This window comes from Zonotrichia leucophrys, chromosome Z, assembly GCF_028769735.1.
Source record: "Zonotrichia leucophrys gambelii isolate GWCS_2022_RI chromosome Z, RI_Zleu_2.0, whole genome shotgun sequence".
NCBI lineage: Eukaryota > Metazoa > Chordata > Aves > Passeriformes > Passerellidae > Zonotrichia > Zonotrichia leucophrys.
Window position 1 is genome coordinate 12518639 of NC_088200.1, and position 22638 is coordinate 12541276.

General features: G+C 40.6%; 1 protein-coding gene across 7 annotated transcripts in view; it reads left to right on the forward strand.

The window, feature by feature from the left end:
• The window catches only part of LOC135459660 (oncostatin-M-specific receptor subunit beta-like), a 116248-nt gene that overhangs the window by 37194 nt on the left and 56416 nt on the right, over positions 1 to 22638 (forward strand). For 5 of the 7 annotated variants that reach the window (XM_064735890.1, XM_064735896.1, XM_064735891.1 and 2 more), the window contains one exon: positions 9359 to 9561. The exons of 1 other annotated variant lie outside the window; for it this stretch is intronic. The gene's annotated coding sequence lies outside the window, so the exon portion shown is untranslated. Of the gene's footprint in view, positions 1 to 9358; positions 9562 to 14429; positions 14483 to 22638 lie in introns of all 7 variants that reach the window. One more of the 7 variants, XM_064735892.1, reaches the window with a different exon arrangement.

Sequence of the window (22638 nt, forward strand, 5' to 3'; positions counted from 1 at the left end):
GGACTGTTTCACTGTGTACACCCCAGATTCTCCACAGTGCAAGACTAACAAGGAATTATGTTAATGGTGCGTAGGCAGACAGACAGGCAACTTACTGTCAGGTAACAGAGATACTCTACATGGAGATTAAAAACTCCTAACAACAATGCTAAAAAGAGAAAATACTCATACTTCTTGAATTTCTGTGAAACAAGAGAAAGGGGGGAAGTAAGGTTTGTCCTGTGCTGAGTAAACCACTGCTGTTCCACATCCCAGAGGTGGAAGACTGCAAAGACTGTAACAATGGACTCTAAAGGGCAGCCACAATAACGAAGCTTAAATCTAAAGGAAAACTTTCTTCTAAGAAGAACAGTAAAGATATAACATGGCTAGGTGACAGAATTCAAGGCTGAAATCTCCATTTTTGGAGGATTTAAAGAATAGGCTATGAAAATTTTTGTTAGGAATGGGAAAGGAAGGAAGAAGATGCCGTTAACCCAGGAAAAGGACAAAGCTGAAACAAGCTCTAAGGGTCCTTTTGCAGCATTCTTTTCTGGTTGTTTCCCTGTCAGCACGGATGACACACAACCTAGAAAAACAGGATTATTAAAGGAGATTAAAAAAAGTTGACCTAAATTTGTGAAAGAGATCAGAAACTCCACAGGGTTATTGTCTTAGGATGTACCATAAAGAGGAGTGTTCTCATTTACCTGAGTCACAATTTAATATATCAAGGGTCTTGACAAGTGTTTGTTGTGGGAAGAAAAACTTAAAATGTGATATGTAAGCAATAATAATTAGAGTGCTGATGGCACATCCCCACACTAGCACTTGGAGTGCCTCTTAACAGAATTGCTTATGATAAACAGTCCTCAACCAATTGTCTGGGTCTCCTCTGGAGTCAGTGGGGAGAGACTGATGGCTCTTGAGATGATAGAGCCCATCATTCTCAGAAATGCCAGCCTTCAATGCCTGTTTCTCTGTTAACTGGAGAGTGAACCTATGCAAACACTGAACATTAAAGCTGGAATGATGTAAATCAAATTTCACACGTAAGGTCTTTACATTGATGTGCTTTCTGAAAAATAAGGAATAGCTCAACTGCAAGGAAAAAATTATGCTTCTCTCTAACTGTATGAATCAAAATAAATTCCTCATGGTCTCCAAATGTCAGAGGTCCATACATCAATCAGTCAATTGCAAAACACCAGATTTTACTGAAGTAATTACAATAGTCCTATCCACATCTGAGTTCTATTAATAAAAAAAAAGAAAAAACAAAACAAAAGACCCAAAAAAAAACCAACAAAAAACCCCCAAAAAAGCTAGAGGACAATTAGATCTCATAGTTTTTACAAATCAGAACTAATGCACAGAGATATTAAATATCCAATTTTTCAAGTTCATGAAGTTAATATAGATAACACATTCTTTGAAAGACTTGTTAATTTATTTTACCTGATAGTACAGTTATTAGAGTTGAGAAGGAATGCAAGATGTTGCAATTTGCAGCAACTTACTGTGGCTAAAAATGAGCAAAAGCTAAACTTTATGACTATAGAACTTCCATAGTAAAAATTCCTAACCAAACCAAAACAATCCTAAATCTTGAAATAATGTCATGAGGAGGTTTTCTCATTAAACAAATCATCCAATGGGAAGAGTTGTGTAATGATTCTGACTTATAAACATATGAAAACTGACCTAAACTTTCTCTGCTGTTGAGAAATGCTCTGTAATAGTGAACCTCAGCACCTTTGGTTCCCATTTTCAGTACTAATGAGTTACATGAGACTGTAGCTAGAGTCAGTGCTGTAAGCTACCAACTTAAGCTGTCAGTGAATTCCCTCACCACTGCTCACAGTCCTGTCTCACAAATGCAACAGCTAATGACTTATCGGATTAAGTCAGCTGGTCGTGTCAGAAAGAATTGAGCAGGTATTCAGATGAAGTTAGTATCACCAAGCTGGCAGGCCAGAATTTGTTTGTTTAAAAGTACCATTGAAAAGGTCTCAACACTCAGCTTGCTTTTTTGTAGAATCTGGATGAAAAAGATGTCATACATTGTACTTTTGTTCTCAGGACATACTTGCTGCACTAATGGTTAAAACTCACCTGGAATTAAGAACTGTCACTACACATTTCAAAAACCCTACTGCAACACGGAGTGTATCTCCTAAGCAATGCCTGCAAAGTGACAAACACTGCTGGCTCTGGGACTGTCTAGTGATTTCCTGACCCTGAGGATGCAGGTATCTGGGTAGGGAGAGCAGTGCAGTGGAGGCTGTGGGCACATGGCCAGAGCAGAGGAAGCTTCCCAAAGCTTCCAAGCCAGCCAGACTCAACTGACGCTTCCAGAGCCAGGCCACAGCACAGCCTTTCATTTCCCCTGTGAGCTGTGTTTTGTTCAGAAAGCATTTTCCTTGCTGCACTGCTTGAGGGCAGCCATAGGGCAGGAGTGCCAGAATGTCCTGTCTGTTGGGGTGGTCTCCTTCATGACCAGCCCACCTCAGCACACTGAGAGCAACCAGAGACACCAATGCACGTGTGCCAGGCCACTGCCAGGAGTTCAGGAGAGGTACACATGGTACAGTGCAGAAGCAGGACGGATTTCATGTGAATCATGCCTTTATTTCCTTCATGGTGAGGCAAAGCCTTGCTAGAATGTAAACTGATTCCCTTCCAGTAACCAATGTTTCTTAAGACTCGCTGATGTAAGCAAGTTTCTATTGATTTGAAAGAAACCAAAGAAAGTAAAAAAGATGACAAGGTGACACAAAACTTATCTCAGCATTTCATGTTGCTTTATTTTAGTTGAGAGACCAATTTACACAAACATTTGGAAATCAAAAAATTGTCTTTATGCTTCTTCTCTTCTCTTCTCTTCTCTTCTCTTCTCTTCTCTTCTCTTCTCTTCTCTTCTCTTCTCTTCTCTTCTCTTCTCTTCTCTTCTCTTCTCTTCTCTTCTCTTCTCTTCTCTTCTCTTCTCTTCTCTTCTCTTCTCTTCTCTTCTCTTCTCTTCTCTTTTTCTTTTTCTTTTTCGTGGTTTCTCAAGAGAGCTGTACTGTAGAGAGAAACCAGCTAGCAAAGGGCAGAGACAGCAATCAGGAATGATTACACCATACAAAAATGTCAGTGGCATAACATGATTTAACTGTGATGCCACAAATTATAGATGAATGTAGAGGCAGAAAAAAAAATCAAAAGCAGAAAACACACTGTATCCTTTATATTCAAATCCCCTGATTTTTTCCAAATTCCTCCGACCAAGTCCAGGCATTTACAGAAACTAGCTTTTTGCACATCATCCCCTGAGAAATGGGTCTAGAAAAAAGTAGAAAAGCTGACTGGAGGACTCAAGATTAACCAACACTCATCCTGAAAGTTGGACAGGTCATGTTTGCTAACAATCAAAGAGCAGATTCCTATACCAAATGTGCTGATGTAAAGAGGCTGGAAGCTGTGTGTAAGAACAGAATGTTTCAAAGGACATACAGAACACTGGGGTGCAAAGGTCTGGAACAACATGACCTCTAAAATTCTGCTCCAGCCAAAAAGAACCATATATGCAAGGACCTGAAGGAGGAAAAGGGGGATGTGGAAGCTTGCTCTCAGTGTTTTATTACCTGTCTTTTCTTATTGATGTACTATCAGCATGTGCTTGAGCTGAAACCCACCTGAGTGCCAAGGATAGTCCACAACAAGGGACTATCTACTAAAGCCTAAAAGGACCCTCGAGACTCTGGAGGGTCTCTGCCTTTGCTCCATAACAAGCTTATGTAACACAGGGCAAGAGTGTTTTGAGCTCTTGAGAGGAGACACCCAGAGCCAACCTGCCTAATTTGTTGTACATGATGGACACCATTCCTGTTCTGAGAAAAAAATTCATGAAGACTTCATAATTTGGCTCTGGTCCACATAAGAAGGAGAACTAGACAGTTATATTTGTCTTTTAAAAGTAATCCAAATCAGCTAACAACCCAACTGAAACACTGGTGAATCCATTTTAGCTGCTCACTTTGCTTTAACTCTGCTGGAAGATTTGTTTTATGTTATTTCTGTGAGAAAAGCAACACCCTTCCTGGCCACCTCACTGCCGGTGGTGGGGTGCTGAGGTGGGAGCCTGCAGTGCACTTCCACAGAAAGTCAAGGCAAGAAAATGCTTTCTTGGCCTTCCCCTGTTTCAGTTCGGGATTGTGTCTGGGTCCATCCTAGATTATGGCAGAAGTTTTGCTGGTTCAGATAAATGGCAGTCTTTGCCTTTAAACCCTGCTGCTGCCCATCCAAATCAGTTTACTGCTGCTTGAGAAAGACAAGAGTCAATTGTTTTTAAACATTTTTTCAAGGCTCTCACTGGCATGTTGCAAAGCATTTATGTTAAAGGAATAGATGATTCCTCACAATATTATTACATGGTAGTATTTCAATCTTTTGTGTACAGACAGGGGAGGGCATCTCTAAAACCTACACATTGGGTACTAGGAAAGGCTTAGAAATCTTATTCTGAGGGTACAGCTTACTGCTGTAAGCACCTTCCTCCTATATATCCTCTCATGTGAGCAATGGCAGACACAGATATTGCCTCCTTCAGCTTCTCCACGTCCTACTGAAACCACTAAGCACAAAGTTAGGTACTTGCCAGAAAACTCTTCAAACACAAGGGCTTAAAGCTCTCAGGTAAAGGACAAATCTTGGAGAATTCTAGATCTTGGCAGATATTTGCCTGTTTGTCTGACCCATTTTGAGATGTAAACCATTTTGAAATGGCAATTCTGGAATTCCCCAGAAAACGGAGAAAACAGCTCCCACTCAACTGCAGTGTACACAGAATGACTAGTAAAATACTTTGCAATCCCTCACAGTCTTCATAAAAAGCATAAACTTGACATGTCCCTCAACAACAGGTAAGGGACATATAATGAAAAGATACTCGGGTTCCAAAAATAGACACCACAGGGAAATAACTTTGTAAAAAAAAAAAAACTAGTAAAATTTTAAGGGCAATGCAGTTCTCTTCATTCTGTCATGCTCTTTTTCCACTCCAGTGTTTTTTCAACTGAGTCTTTCTTTCCTCTTGAATAATCTTATTGAAAACAAAATGCATGAAATCTAGGTGCAGCCTTGTCTTCAGCTAAAAAAAACTCCTTTGAGGTGGTTACAGAATCACATCTTATTAAGAACTGCATGAACGAATAAGACTAAAAACCTTGGCCAGCCCAACAAACTGCAAGCAAGGGTGATGCCACCAGCCAGAACACAAGCACTGGCCCATCAGGTGGCTATGGCAACTGTTGGATTTTTTTTTTAGCTCCCATGCTTTTTTCACCATTAGAACCGCATGACATTGTGAATCTCCCCAGTGGTACATTAACTTGTCTCAGTCAGCAAACCCTTCAGTTTTTCCTAAGGGGTTCAGAGATGACTGTAACTGAGCCCTTTCATCAGCAGCAGGGTGTGCAATAGATAAATGGCCTAATTCTCACTTGTGCCAAAGTGCTTATGCTGATATTGCCCCTAATATAAGTGTGATGATAAAGTTCCTTACAACTCTGTTCTCTTCTAATACAGAAATGGGCTTTACTGATACAGCTGCATTCACACTACAGCCTGCCTAAACTTAGAGGTTTTACTGGCAGAGAGACACTGGTTAAGAGTGTGGGGAAAAATCGTCACACACCTCTCTGACAACTGTGCTGGCAGACACTGCAGAGGAGTCCCTAGATAGACAAAACAAGTTTCTGCAGGATAGCTGCAGCCATCTTTGAACACTCTGCCTGCATGAGAAGCAAGGTTGTTTGAATCAGCTTAACTCCCTTTCACTGACCCAAGGTCTGAAGCCATGGTCATACCAGCCTAAAAGTGAATAGTCATTGAATTCCAGGAACTGGTAAGGGCAGTAACAGCAAAACAACTCTTTTTCCAGTGTATGTATCTTTTCCCTGAGGAAGGAAGTGCACCACTATAACTACTATAAATAAGGCCTGAAGAGCCTGAGTTGTATCTATTCAATTATAACAGGAAAGTTAAAATAGCCCAGAAGCTGGGCTAATCTGAGGCCACTTTCTGAGTAAAGATGACTGCATTAAGAGATGCAGTAAGAGATGCTTTAGTGCAACGTATCAAAATGTTAAGCAGATCACATAAATATACTAAGCCATGGCAATTTATTAGGTGGTAAAAATAACACTGTTGTATGAGAGAACAAAATGTCAGACTTGGGCAATGTCAGGGAAGCTGTACTCAAACAGCAAAGGGGGTTCTGAAGAATGGCAAATTTGAATATCTCATTTGTGACTCAGAATCTGGGTAGGCTGCAAAATCTTCCCTACTGTCTAATCTACAATATTCTGCCATGTACAATTTTCCTCCCATTGTTTTAAAGGACTAAAATTAGTTCAACAAGTGACTGTGGAAAACATGTATGGAAAAAACAAAACTTGTATATTGTGCTCTCAGTGCAACAAAAATTAGAAACTGTTTACTTTAGATCTTGATCATCCTACTAGACTCTGTGTATTTCTGCAGCAACCCCTAGATTATCCTCTAGGAATAACTTTTTCTGACCAAAGTTAGGCAAATGAGATGTCCTGTATGAAACAGCCAAAGACTTTATGGTGGTGTTTCATTAAGTATTTCACCAATGCTTTTTTATCACTAGAAGTTGAGCCAGTAAAAATGGCAAGTTCTCAGCACGAGGTTTTTTCTTCCATTCTGATCTCCCCTGTGCTCTTACTGCCTGCTTTCCACAGCACATTCCAAACACATCACTTTCCCTCTTCCCAACCCTCTGCCTTCAGTGCCACAAGGGGCTCAAATGGCTCTTTCTCCTGGCAGCACTCACCACCATTACTGTAATATCCCTGGAGGGCTCTCGGGGCAATGAGTGCACCAAGACACCTTAATTAGCCAGAAGAGGCTTCACCCACTTCCTAACAAATATCTTCTTCCTTTCCATTCCACCTTTTCAGTTCCTAGGTGTGGGCAGTCCAAGGGTGGCTTGCAATACACTAGTTATTGAGAGCTCCTGTACAGCCCATGAGAAAGCTCATGGACAATGCTCTCAGTGATATGATTTACTTTTATGTTGTCCTGTGAGGATCAGGGAATTGGACTTACTGATCCTCATAGGTGCCTTCCCACTTGAGATCTTCTATGACTCTATGAAATATAGGATCCTAGGAATTATGCAGTAAACCTTACTGAAACCTCCCAGGCCAAAAGACTCTGTGTGCAGTCTCTTGTCACTGCTGGTAAGTGTGGATTGGGAAAAGAAATAGAGGAAGTGAATCAAGTGAATCATTGCACAATCAATCAAAAGGTGGCAGACAAGCCTTCAGGGCAAATACAAGACAGTGTGACAGATCTGTGCACACAAACCACTGGAGACACAGAATGGTTTCTGCAGTGTTTCACTGCCCACAGCCCAAGCTCCCAAAGGCAAGATCGCTCAGGAAGAACTGTTTGACCAAGGACACCGAGGCTGACCTTGTTTCAACACAGATTTCTGTGAAACTATCTGCGGCAGAGGAAAGACATGCAAGACAGAAGCCCAGGAGAAGAATGCAAAGTCAACATGTGGGTTAATTGGAGGGTGGAGTGGGTGTTATGAAGTCCCAGTACACCGAAGTCTGCACTTACTGCTCAACAAACACAGCAGTGCAATGTTTTTGAATGCTCTTTTGCCAGTAAGTGTGACAATCAGGATGCCATAGCTCAGCAGGGAGGCTGAATTTATATTCTTTTCCTTATATGTAGCTGATGGCTGTCTTGCAAATTACGGGAAATGTGGCACTTTCCTTTAAAAGCAAAAATGAAAATGGGCTTTTTGTCAGAAGAGACGTACTAGAACTCCCATTAATCTCACTTTCTTGGCACTAAAAAGCAGAGTTCAAACACCCTGCAACCTCTACTGATAGCTAATAACTTGGCTTTCTCAGAGCTAAGAATAAAAAAAGTAGAATTCTTACCAGAAAAATCAATGTGGCTCCTCCTCTTAATTGTATCTTCCATGGAGTGCATATATTGAATGCAAAGATTTGCACACTATTTTGACAGCACTCCACTAAGTAAAAAGCAGTGGATACTGCAACTGCAGTATCTACTGCTGAGTAGAAGAGTATTTTCTTGTGTTCTGCAGGTTCCTAGAGCATCTCCACTGCTACTTACATGATTGCTCAGTTGTTGAACATTAGACATTCACAATGAGTGCTTGCAAAACTGATCCAATGACATAAAAATCTTACAGTCCCGCTGCTGAACTGTTCCTAATTACTTTTGCATTTACTTTACCACAAAATCATGTCAGTTAACCTTAAAAATGTATGTATGTTCCAATAGTGTAGGAAGACAAACGATACCAATAATTATTTATGATTCATGTGGGATGCTTAGCTTTGCAGCATTAACTCAGCATTCTTAATACACACATAATTGTTTAAAAAATAGTCACATCAAAGGATAACGATGGTCACAGATTAGAACAAGAAGAAATGTAAATGCCAGCAACTACTTCCATAAAAATCAAGTGATTGGAGGTTCACAGGAAAAAAAACCTAATCATCAAACTGATGGGAAGGTAGATCAATCAAAGCAAAATCAATACAGCCTGGAAATCTGAGTATTTTATCAATCATTCTTCTAGCCTTACTTGACAATTAAGTAAAAACAGTTTTTTGATAGTCATGCATGATTTCTAATATGTCCCATGACTCATGGGATAAACATCGATTTATAACTCTGGCTTCAATTTTGCTAGCCCTTCACATAGGAAGAGGTCTGACAATTACCAGTGGGACAATGTCTTTCAATTCGGAATGGCCCAAAAAAGTGTTGCATGCCCAGAATATCAAATCCACTGATTTGTCTTTGTGGTGACTTATCATTCCTGTTAGCTGGGGATAAACTGCATTTGCTGAACAGTACTAATAACAGCTCAAACAAAGAACTGACTCCTGTATGAACCTATGCACATTTACCATGCTCTCACCTAGGTATTGAACCACAGGTATCTACTTGGTATGCAATCACATAATTACAGAATGGTTTACATTGGAAGAAATCTTAGAGACCATACAATTCTAACTGTATAGTCTAATCCCTGGCATCCCTATAGCCATGGGCAGGGATGCCTCCCACTAGACCTGCTGCCCAAAGCTCTATCCATCCTGGCCTTGAACAGTTCCAGACAGACAGACAGACAGACAGACAACCACAAACTTCTCTGGGCAGCCTGTTCCAGAGCCTCATCACTCTCAGTAAAGAGAGTGATCATTTCTTCCTAATGATTAACCTAATCATGGCTTCTCTCAACTTAAGGCCATTCCATCTTGTCCTATCACTACATATCCTTCTAAAAAGTCCCTCTCCAACTTTCTTACAGGCTCCCTTCAGGTACTGGAAAGTGCTCTAAGGCCTCCCCAGAGCCTTGTCTTCCCCAGGCTGAACAACTCCAGCTCTCCCAGCTTGTCTTCAAGGAGAGGTGCTCCAGCCCTCTGATCATCTCCTTGCCTTCCTCTGGGCCAACTACAAGAAGTCCACATTCCTTCTGCACTGGGGAGCCCAGAGCTGCCTGCAGTGCTGCAGGTGGGTCTCACAGAGCAGAGCAGAGGAGAGGGGCAGAATCCCCTCCAACAGCTGCTGCCCACGGGGCTCTGCAGGCCCACTGTACAGTTTGCTTTTTGGGCAGTGAGTGCACAGGGCTGGCTCATGTGTAGCTTATCCCCAAAGTCCCTCTTGGCTGGGTTGTTCTCAATCCTTTCCCCATGCAATGTGTGTTTGCCTTTGGGATAACCCTGATCCAGGTGCAGAATCTGGCACTTGGCTGTGTTGAAGGTCAGGTGCTTTGCAGCAGACCATGTCTCAAGTCTGTCTAGGCCTAAGTCTTGAACTAAAGGCAGCTACAAATATGATAAATTATCAGAAATAAAATCTGTGGCAATTGTATAAAAACATTAACGTCCCTGGCCCATACCCTGTTCAGCCTCTCCACACTACACAATCCACCCTTTCAGTAAGATCCACTGCCTCCCTGCCACTGGTCCTTTAGGTGGGCGTGCAGATTCCCATCACAGTCACTGGTCACGGGGTCTTTCTGAAGAAGCAACATGTGCACCTCTTCTTCTCTTGATCTGGATTTAAGAATGCTCATGGGACAGTTTGGAATCCTTTCAGCCTCCCAGCTGTCATCTCTGCAGCCTGAGCGGATGGCTTATTTAGAGCCACGCTCTGGAAATCACACTGTGGCACGAGCTGCCCAAGCAGATCCCAGCTGCTCCCTGGGAGCCATGGAACTGGGCTGGTTCTCTTCTCCAGAAGACGCACTGGGGCTGTTCAGATGGTCACAGAATAATTCCACATCTGGAATATATCCCATAAATTTGAAGGAACCAAAATTGTTTTCCCTTGCTTTTATGCTGCTGTGGTGCATTGTGTATCCTCTTTCCAGTTTATACTGAACAGCCCTACCTGACTGCTCTCTTGCTTGGTTTATGTAAAAAATTATGCAAATACCTGTATCATTACCTCACCGTCCCTCTGTAACTGGGTTTTGAAGATTTCTCCCTTTGCCAGACTTGCCTAAAAATATAGTCATGTTGGTGCAAGCTAAATTTTGAAAACTTGCCTTATTATCAGACGTCTCTTTCATGCAAACACCTGTACACTTTAACATAAATGTCAAGGAAAAACTAAACCTAATGCATAGTTCACTTGTTTTGTGTACTTTTTACTTTATTTATCTATACAAAGTTCATAATTTCTTTTGCATGTTTAAGAAATAAACATTTCCTTGTTTCTGCGCCTGCAAATAAGATATACATATGCTTGTATAACTGATTTCTTTTGTAAAAGCAATTATTCCCCCATCAAATTCAATGATCTCCACTGAAAAATGAGGAAAAAAAATTGAAAACAGGCTTTGCAATATTTGGAAATAAATGGTGCTTTCATTATGTAAAAGCATTAGGGCATCTCCAAGGTATTCCAGATATAACAATTTATAGTAAATGAGATTATTATTGCTGGGAAAAGAAGCACTTAATGTCAGTTTTCTGTGGGAAAAATCAAAACAGACTAATCCAATAGGGGCGCTCAGAAACATGCAGCAAATATTTAAAAGCTTCAAAGATCCAAAACAACAAGGGAAAAACACATGCTGAGGAAGTAACTTGGAACAGGATGCTTCTATTCATCCTTATCATAGGGAGGTAGCCTTGCTGTCCTGAAAATAAGAATAGGAAGCCTATTTTATCATTGTGTTCTTCCAACTAACACCAACTTGTCTAAAGTAGCTCTACCAGCACAATTGTGGAGTAATGCAGTGTTAAGTCAAGCCTGGATACAGGGACCTGAAATAGAAATTGTTAAACATTGAGAAGATGTGAATTGCTGTCTGAAAATCTCACAGACCTCTGTGGCTCGCATGAGCAAAGCAGTCATGTCAGAATGAATTTGGCTCAACACATTGCTACAGCAATCAGCTAGTAATGGCTCACCTTCCAAAGATGGCAATACTACAAAATTAGTAATCAGCCGTACAGCCACATAGCTGAACTGTTAAAAATCCAAAATGAACCTTGAAAATGAGAAATACGTGGATAATATTCCCTAGATATGCATTCAAGGAATGCATCAGATGTTGATCTGTATTCCTTGCCATTTTTGCTTTCAAAGTATGACAGTCTCCTTCTCCCACAGAAGCCTCCATGCCCTGCCAAATGGCTCAGCTTAAGTCAAATGGGATAAAGGCATTTGGAACTGCAAGATCAGTAGTGCAAAACAATCTGTCACATGGACATTGAGGGACAGTCCCTACCCATTACAAAGTACATTCCACCTGAACTCAGTCCCATCTTGTGCTCTCACCTGCTCTGCTTTGGCTGTCACGAGATGGCTCATGAGGCACAGTGGGGGCTCAGGAGATTTATCTCAAAAAAACCACAGATCTGTTATCAAGTCTCACATCTCACATATCTGATATCCATGCTTCCTTGCCACTGCTCCTCTGTCTCACCTACTGAAACACCATAAGGAAACTTTTCTGGCTTTGATGTTTCATATGCCTGTTAATGCAGAAAACTGATTAAAGCAAAGCACGTGGAGAAATTCTGAATGGCTACTCTAGATGTTTTTAAAGTTTATATGGTGTAAAGATCAATTCTGATGTTAGGATTAGTGTATAAAATGACTCAGCATAACTGTTTGCAGTTTGAAGAATTTTTTGCACTTTCCATGCAATAAGGGTTTGAGCTAATTAATCCTCATTAAAATGCCAACTTGAAGACAACAAAGTTAAGAGACAGAGATATTAAAGCTAAAATGCAATGCAAACATTTGTTTACCAGCTAAATGGCCTCACTGACCTTAGGAATGTGTTTGAAATCTTCTTAGGCGCCTAACAGCTGAGTATCTTCTACACTTGCAGCCAAGTTTCTGAAGACATTTAAAGAGCTCACTGAATTTTAATTATGAAGTAGGAATTAGACGACACAGATAAAAAACCTGACACTAAGAATTCATGGAAGACCCCATGGTGAGAACTGTGAGCACACCAATAGATCTTGGAAGCTCTGACCAGCATCCCCTGGGACTCCACCCTTTGCCCACACGGAGGAACTCTCTGCAGGCTCAGACGTGGCCCCGTCATTCCCTGGCTGAGCTCTGTTGCTAGCACACCTGCCTTCAGCCCCACCTCCTAAAGGCCTCTTGGGGCAATGCCACAGCCTAGTTAAGTCCTTTGCCTCATCCCATCTCCTGCTGCTCCTGACAGCACTCCCTGGATGGTTCCTGGGCTGCACCACCTCCTCCCCAGGTGCGGAGCTGCTGTGGAACATTCTGCCCAGCTGTTGTGGTTGGCTTGTCTTGGCTTTCTTACCTTGAAAAGTGGTCTGCTCCTGGAACTCCTTTACACTAAAGACAGAGGCAGATTTTATGAGTTCTTCCTCTACTAGAATGAGTGTATGTAAGATCAAACACAAAACTAGTGGTGTTTTTTTTTTTAAATAAATGCTTGCACATTTCTCTTCAATGCATTTGGTCAAAATGCAATCTCAACATCTGCATTGTAAAAACAGAGAAATGTCCTGAAGTTCTCTGGTACACACTGAAACTTACTAGAAGGCAGAACTTGTCCAGAATAGCATGTAATCTGATGTAAATTGTTAAATGAATAAGGTGGGTGTCACTGATAAAAAGAGCTCAGTCCTGAAGACCTGTGATTTGTCTTCCCCATATGTTTGTTTTTGTTTGGGTTTTTTTTCCATTAAACAGATCTGATAAAAGCTTTGGAAACATGCAGGCATTAATATATAATGAGAAAATACTGTGTTGATTATGCAGTTGAGAAGAAAATCAAGATAGCAGGTAGAAAGAGCACTTAGAGGGGAAAAAAAAAAGCAAAACATGGTCAGAAAAAGGTGAAGGCAGTAAGTAAATTAATAGAATCTTCCACAAATAAACAAAGTCAGGATCCAATTTGGCAGGTGGTGGTGGTTGTGGAGATTAATGCTGTATGTCAACACTTTCTGCCCTATCCTTCACAGCATGCAGAGCAATTCCATTGAAATTCAATTAAGGAAGAAAACCACATGATTAAGAAACACGGACACAGTTACTGCAAAATATGCAAATTGCGCTGCAATTTTTAAAGACATAATAGGTAAAAAACCTACAGAGAAAAACTCATGGAGGGAAATTAGTCCAAACACCATTAGAAGTACATTTTCAGCTGAAAGCATGAGGGAATTCAGCTGCAGAACTTTTATTAAGCTTAATTGGTGTCATGGTGTAAAGTCCCTGTGCATCAAGTTGCTAATGCACTCTATGAAGAATGGCTTTATGCTTCTCTAGGTGCATTGAGATAGAGAGTGAAAACAGTCATTTCACTGCATTGTAGGCTCTGAACACCTAAATTCTTCTTTCTTAAGCATATACTATTATTGTCAGTTTTGACCTACATGATAGCAAATGCCATTTGCAGTAGAAAAAAATAATTTGTATGTTGCTAACCACTCTGAACCAGGAAATGAGCCAATTCCTTTCTTTTTTTTTTTACTCAAGGGATTGGTTTTGCCTCTTTTCTTAACGCTCATGAATTCTAGTAATGTTCTCACTATGAACATGTGGAATAAGAGCTCAGCTGAATGCTTCAAATTAGGCCCCAGTTTGTCTAGCTAAGTTCAATATGCTGACATGTGTGCTGTGACAACCCAGGGGGTGAGTGATTTACTGGCACCAGAAGATGCCAGTGGAAAAAAATGCTCCCAAGTTAGCATTCCATTTCATTCTCTGCAGCAAATTGATGACGTGTTGGAAAGCACTGACAGGGTTGTAGATTTAGAAAAAGAGGCATCTGAAGCCATTTACAGGGTGAATATATTTTGCACCTTCAATATTTCTTGTTTTTCTCAGATTACATGTCTATCTTTATCCTGACTGTCTTCTATCTTTTGTAGGAATGAAATGGCCACTGAGAAGATGAATGAGAAAGTGTGAATATTTGTTATATGTATGTATGATATGTAGTACTTTCAGCAAAAACATCTTCTCGTCTTAAATGCTTATGTATTTCTTGTTCTTCTTTCTAATTGAATATTTATTTTTAAAGAGATGAGAAATCAACTTTTATGAGACAAGTTATACTGCAAAATGTACCATTTCAATGACAGATTATATGGTTACAGGAATTTACGTGTGCAGAGTTAACATTTCCATTGTCACAAAAAATACATTCAGATTTTTGAAAACAGGGAAATGAAAGAACTGACATGTGTTTAAAAACATGTGGCTTGTTCTAGCCAGTAGGGAGAGTCTGAAATGATGGAGTTAAATTCAGTGTGAAACTGAGTTGTCTGAAAATGGCGCTTATCACAGCTTGTCAGGACTTGCTTGAATCAGGATTATGATGAGAGATACTCTGGAAGACCAGCTTTCTTTTCAGGAGAAATTTTTTTGCCACTATAGCTCCAATTTAGGAAAAGTTACTTATTAAGAACAGTTATCAACCATTACTTAAAAGTTCCTACATTGCCCATGTTGTGTGACTCAGGCCCTCTTCCTGAGTAACCTACTATAGGAGTTTAATGGAAATAGAAGTTTATTGGAAATAGTTTACAAGGAAGTAGTATAGAAGACAACTGACACAGAGAAGAATGAGTAAAGTTTTACTGATAGTTTATTCTGTGGAGCAAGGTATCCTTTTCAGAACAGCTGAAAGATGTAGCTTTATCCAGTGCCCTATAGGCGTGTCAGGGCACAGGTTGAGTGGAGGCCTCAGGATGACTCTGTCAAGGCTTCATTAGTTTGAGCCTGGCTAAGCTTTAACGTTTTTGGGATGTTAATGATAAACTATGCGTATAAACGTGTTTTAAAGTAGAAAATATCATACCGAGACAAGATTAGATATTAACAAGGTTTAGAAGCATCCTAATTATCGTGGTGTTGGATTCAGGCTTTCACTCCATCAGTGTAGGGTTTCTGACATACAACCAGTTCCATGCAGCTGCTCAGGTTCATAAATAACCCACTCTTTCCACCATCTCTGAGTTCTGGTTGGGGTGTGCTTACTGATTTTTCTCATCAGCTTCCCAGTCTCTCTGGATCCATTCATTCTGCTAAGTGACACAAGGGCAGGGACTGTTCCCATACCCTGTGCCAAATGGCAGGGTTCACACTACACAGAGCTGGCTCTGGGTCTCCTTTGTGTTCCATGCGGTGATTATGCAGCTCTACTTTTTTTTCTTTTTTTGGTGTTTTATTTTTTTTTCTCTCAGTTCAAGTTGTCTAAGAATAGAAAAAGGGCTGTGTTCAAGGCTAGGGATTCAACATATGAATGCCTATTGGGAATAGCCTGGGAATAGCCTGGCATGCACCATACTCAGGCAGTATTTCAGAGGGTGCTAGCTGACACAGGCCAAAACTGTACCAGCAGCTAAGCTCCTCTCCTTTTAGAAATTTAGAAATTTCTACTTTTAGAAATTTAGAATCAGAAACACAACATTCATTACTCCTTTCTGCCTGTTCCACTCCATAATGTGCAAAGGGCTCTTTGCCCATCTTTCTGTCCTGCTCCTGTCAGGCACATCCAGGTGCCCTCCAAGAAAGGAGGGCATTGAATGGCCCTTTTCTGGCCATGAAAAGCAGATGTCCTCTCTGTTACTTGGCCTGCTTCTCCCAGAGGAATGCGCAGAAAGTTATAGTAAATTGCAACCCTTACAGGGCTGAAGAAAGACGGAAGAATATTAGAGTGGCTGTCAGGCACAGGCTCAGGAAGGCATTAAGCAGCCAAAGGCCAACAACAACTAGGACAGGGAACCCAGCAGCAGGTCACACTGTTCAAGTTCTTGGTAGGTATCTGTTACTGTTCCCTGTCAGAGACAGGACACTGGGCAGGAGGTTTTGCCAGAGCTCAGCAGGCTTGTCAGCGTGACAGCGCTCATTAAGTGACTGCAGTAATGATGATGTGACCCTCAAGAGAGGAGGAGGAACGGGAAAAGATATTCTTCATCTTGTCCATCATGTGGTGTTTGGGTAGAAGAATGAGCAAAGAGGTTCTCTGTCTTGGGAAACCTTGGCTCCTGATTCCGCCTAATCAACATCAAATCTAAGTGTAGTCTTATTATCAAGCATGTTATAAGGATTTTCATGTGTTTGTAAACACTGGTCTCCAAGGAGGAAAAAGGTTTTTAATTATATGAATTAAAATATTATTTCTAGCTGTTTTGCATATAGATGACTCAGTTTTAGAAAATCGTACCCTTCTCACAGACAATCCCTACCCAAAGGCAAAACACATGACAGAAATTACCTGTTATAATTTTTCATTTGCATACACTCATGCAATGGTTCTATGATATTTACTTGGTACTGGGGCACAGCAAAATGTGCATAAAATTATCTTTCAGTGTTTAATAATACATGCATTTATTTTTATGCAGAGACAGTTTACCTTTTCTCCACTCGATATATTTTAAAATATTGTCACTTTAAAAAAAAAACACCAAACCATGAGATCTACCCAAAGTGATAGATTAATATCAACTTATTATAATTTTGCCAGTACAGGCATGAGGCAATCTACACCAGAGAAAGCTGAGCTTTTTATTCTTCCTGGGTAGCTGTAGCTTTTTAGCTGCATAACATTGGACTGTACATATCATAAGTAAAACCTGTGGCTGACACGGCCCATGAAGCTCATACATAATATGGGAACTTATCTCAATGTACAATTTACTTTGAAAAAAGTCAGAGACTGGTCTTATTGCAAACCCTCTGAAAGAAGAAAGGAAGCACTCTGTGTTTGAGAAAGCCACCTCAAGACATTTGTAGGCCTGGCAGGTGACTTTCCCTTTGCTATTGACAGACGGAGGCATGCCAGGACACGTGGTGCGGAGTATTTCCTTGCAAAGCAGGGTCCACACATGGCACAGGGGAGCAGAGCCTGGCTACAGCTGGTCAGTCTGCCTCTGGCAAGGCTCTTGCATTCCAAAGGACATGATATGAGGTACAGATTAATTCTCCCTTCTTGCCTTGGCTCTAGCACTGCAGAATGACCATTACTCTGCTCAGGGCCACATGTGCTGAGTGCTTTGAGTAGAGGAGTAAAAAATCAGACCCACCAGCTGCATCTTGCGTGTGGAGCAGGAGAGAGCCTGTTGTGCTAAGCTCGTTCCTGTGAGAATCTGTTGTATAAAACACGTGTGTATTTCTGTTGTTGGGAGAGAGACAAGAGGATAGAATGTGTCTGTGATGAGACTGGATAGCAGAGTACACCAGAGTACATTCTGCAGAATACACCAAAAATGGAAGAAATTATGGCTAGGTCTTAAAAAAATATTTTGGCAACTCAGTCTCAAGGTCTTCTGTATTTTTTAGAATGTAGTCATGCATCCAAGGCTACATCTTAAATTGCTTTTGTGCATTTTAAGAGTCTAGAAGCAAATGCCACTGTCCTTTCGATTTACTTTTCCTCTTCTCTCTTTGATAAACACTGTTATAGAGGTTCTTTATGTTTTAGAACTACCAGCTGCAAAAAAGGTAAAAGGAATTGCCCTTAACCTTTTCCTTGAACTTTTCACCTAAAATTCTTAACAGGGCTAGTGTTTAGGGAGGAATAAAAATCAAAGGCGATAACCCCAAAGAGTATAGACAAGCATTTGCCAAATATTATGCCTAACTATCTCCAGCACCTCCAGTTTCCTTGCTCTTGCCCCCAGATTATCTTAACCAGAGGTCTCCTAGTGTGCCAGCTATTTACTTCCCTAAGAAGATATGCAGGAGAGAGCCAACTGATAACACAGTACAAGCCACTTGTCAGCCCAGAACAAGAACAACATTTCTAAATACTTTGTTATTAATAACATTGGTTACCTGGCTGTTATAAGAAATGCAGAGGTCATACCATGTTCAAACATGACTTTTCATCAGAGCAAGATATAAACTTCAAGTTAAAAGTTGTCAACGTTTCTAAGAACTAGAAACCAATTGATTTATCATTGTCCTTTCTCTTTGAAGCAAAGATCTTAAATGATACTGACTGGTAAGAAAGAAAACTAGCAATATAAAATTGTTTAATTTATGTTATTGTATACCTTCTTTTTCTTTTGTCAAAAGTTTACCACTTAAGGAGCATTGCTACAACATTCTGGTTTGTTCCTAGTTTTGGCAAAACACCACCTCCATTCCTGAAAGTAAAATAAGGAGAAAACAGATCATAACAGATTTAAAAATTTATTTCAAAACCCTCAAGATTTAGACTAAGTCCTGCAATATGATAAAGGGACAATCTGAGAATGTTAGACCTTGTGTTGCTTGCATGCAAATCTGTCCAGATTTGGCCGAATCAGAAACGAACAGAAATACCATTTACAGGAAAATGTAGGAACACTTGAGCTAAGTCTGAACACAATGCAGTGCCATGCAAATATGGTTATTTGGGTCCCAGTCCAATGTCTCTGAGAGGCACTGCACTGTATTTACACCCTATATTGATGCCTAAATTCCTGCACAATCAAAGTAAAGCGAGCAAGCACCATCTGGTTGTGCGCGTTCAAGCATTTCCCCAACCCGAGCTGGCAGACAGCCTTCGTCTTAAGCAGCAAGTCATGCCATTGATCTAAAAAGTTTCATAAACGTGAATCATCAGATCAGAAGGAAAATAGATTGTGCAGGAGAAGACTGCAGTGAACAGCTAAGAGGCCTATTTCTTCCTACCAAAACACTTACAAGTAGTGATAAGCAGGCTGTCAATTCTGTGCGCTTGTAATGTTGCTTCACTATAGAATTAGACAGCTCCTTGCTTCCCTGATTGCTCTGCTCCCTGTGAATCTCTACACATTTGTACCAGCTGCCCTTGCCTGGGCTTAGACCAGCCCTGATTATAGTAGCTGTATGTTTGTTTATCACATACATCTTGAGAATCAGGAAAAACCTTACAAACTGCAGTCAGTGATACGGTGTGATGAACAGTTGTCAATGTTTTACAGGGTTTCTTCTGACTAGCTTCTCTGCTTTGAATCTCTTGTCAATAAATGCTAGCAAAACAGACTCAAGAGATGTAAACGTGAGGAATGAAACAAAACAGTAAGCTGCTTTTATCGCAGGAGTGCTAAAATTGCAAAACTCTGCCACAATTCTCCTCAAATACGGGATGCTGAAAAGGGTTAAAAGAGAAAAAGCTCCATTATTCTGTGCAAAATGTTCAGTACGAATCTCTAAAATCAAGCAGCCCTAAAGATTAAGAGAGGTCCTTCATAAACAGATACTAAAATACACAGCCTTGTGTGTATTTTCAGTATTTCACTAGAGGTACTACAGAAATTACTGAAATCACTGCCAGAATAACGCATGAGTCCATCTAGGTCTTCTCCTTGCCTATCTACAGTATCCATGTCACTTGGTGATTCTAGTCTAATTCATATTTAGTTTAATTGATGAGGCTTCAATTTTATCTTGGGCAGCTTAAACTGGAGACAGATTACCTAATGCTCCTACCACATTGTCTCTGTTGTTGTAACTCATACCCACTTCTTCCTGTCTTCTCTGCAACATTGTATTCCTTTCCTTTTTTTTCCTGCAAATTTGAAGTTGTACCACTCTTTCCCACAGTCTTTCCTCCTCCAGACTAAACAACTGCCTTTTCTTCCATCTTTCCAAACAGGTCATGTTTCAGACCTTCTGACCTGTAACTTTTCTGCAGTACTAATCACTCAAGGACATTATTCCCTGAAATGATGCAACTCAGCTATACCAAAGTTAGGCAGGCTGCCCGGTGGAGGCAGCAAATCATTAGGTTAAAACCATGCTCCTGTGTTTCTGATTCCTCATCCTCAGCTTGCCAGTTTGTTTTAATCATCTGTTGGATGTCATCATAAACTTCTTAATCCTCTTCCCAATACATCTGAGCAGCTCAAAGAGCAGCCATGCCACACACACCTCCTACTGGGAATTTCCGTGGCCCTTTGGATAGATATCTAATAGCATTCAGAGTTTCAGCCCTTTGCAGGCTTGACAGGTGCCTGACCTCATACACTGTTTGTGCAAAACCACTCAGCAGCACTCAGGTGGAACGCCTGATCAAAGGACCTGGGGTTTTATATAATTTCTCCCTGGCATCTTTCCAGCTCTCTAGGAGAAGAGTTGAACGTCCCTGTTGTGGTCTGACAAGTACAGCAGCTTTTTCTGAAATCCTCGTTGTTTCCCATACTAGCACACTGACATTTTCTTTATGGATAGAGACCAGAGCTGACCACTGCTAGCAGTGCTGGGTAGCTCTAGCTAGACATGAAATGAGTTCCAAAGGGTGGAGGAGGGGTAAGAGAAACACAGCTTTATGAAGATGAAACACAGGTAGTGCGGCATTATAACAAAAGTAATGGCTTTGTGGAGGGTGCTGAGTTTAGCCTTTTGGCTGCTGTAATGGAACAAATTGGTAGAAACTGTGTGAACAAAGTAGAACCAGGCAGCAGACACGTAGGGGATGTACATTTCAAACATCACCTTCTGATTCATGTACTTTAGGCTGTCTGTGTATCTGGAAAACGGGAAAGCTACTCCTGACTGCAGTGGTGGATGACTTTGAGGTCACTGTAAGAGTAGGTAGGTAGAAAGTATTTTCGTCTCCGTTGCACAGGTGAGAACTGCTTGTGCTCTTCCACAATCCAGTACAGATCTGCTATACAAGGCCTAATAAAACTGCTCCAAGACAGTCAGTTTCTTTTCCTTACCACTCAGTTGCACTGGAACATTTTCTAGAGGAAAGCCAGGCCAAAGGAAAAAAACATGTTATTAAACATTAAAACAGTGTTTGCTTTCACTCACAGCGGCTGGAACAATTCTTCCCCAGGAGACTTTCCCACAAGATCTGTTCTCTCTTAAAATGCTCACTTACTCATTACTTTTGCTTCCTTTGTCTTGGAATTTCTAAGCAAGTGATTACTTTAAAGTTTTCAGAAAATATTTTTCTTTTTCTAAAGGTGATGTCACTTGGACCCTCTGACTTGGTTTTCTGTTAACCCAGATGCAGAACAAACTTGTATAAAATTCTAGTTATCCTAAAAACAAATGAGGATGTTTCTATAGGGTGGCTGCACCACGTTAAACATATTAACTCTATTTCGTAAGGTTTCTGCGCAGCAGAAAATACCCGTGGTTTTATGGGTGGTTCTGATCTCCTCCAGAAAGAGCAACAACCTGTGTGCCTGGATTTTCCCAGAAAAAAAGAAATGGTGTTGCTCTAGATGTCTTGTAAGCAAACCTTGTCCTAGCTTCCCTATGTGACAGCTCTGACAACCTTTTTTGAGAACAATACTGTATGTTTGGGATGCCTGAAGGTTCATGCCTTTGGAGGGAGGGATATACTAATCAAATTGAAGCAATTTGGAAAAACTGTTTCATTCTCTGAAACTTCTGAAGCTTTCTGAAGATGTTTAAGGGCAAGACAGAATTTGCTACTGGTGTTCTAAGCATGCTCTGATTCTCTTGGTTATGGTCAAAAGTGCTAAATTTAATGTTTGAGTGGGGACAAGGAATTGTGCTGAAGTACATTCCACCTGGGAAAAAAAGCAGGAGTCAGAAATAGATCAGGAATCAAGTAGAATTGAAAACTAGTGCTGGAAACTGTTGAAATCTAATGTACATATTTCCTTCTAAACAAATAATAGATAATGAACAAACAACAACAATAATAACAACACATGGAAATATTTCAGGGTTAGCTTTTATTTTCACCATGTATCTTGATGCTCTTTTGCTTCTCACAGTCTATAGGAAAAGGATCTTTGAATGTCTGAGAATCAACCCTTTTGTCTTTACCTCTTGTGTAGAAAAAAAGCAAGAAATATGATTTATGGAGAACATGAGGACAAGGAAATGAAACCTGTGTTAGTAGTGATAGGACTTGGAGCCATGAAATAACTCTCTGCAGGAGTTGTCAGAAGCCTTCAACTGCTCCTAGGCATTCTCTGGCACACAGAGAGGCCTTTAGGGATAAAAGCTATGCAAGTGCCTACATGCAATGTAGGAGGACATGGATTTAATTATAGCTCTTCCTCAAATCTGTATGCAGGCTAGCATTCCAAGCATTAGCTGGTCTGTGTTTTCCCTCTTATCCTCTGCTAGGGTGTAAAGCAAAATTCAAGAGAACACAGAACAGTCTCTGATCTGTGC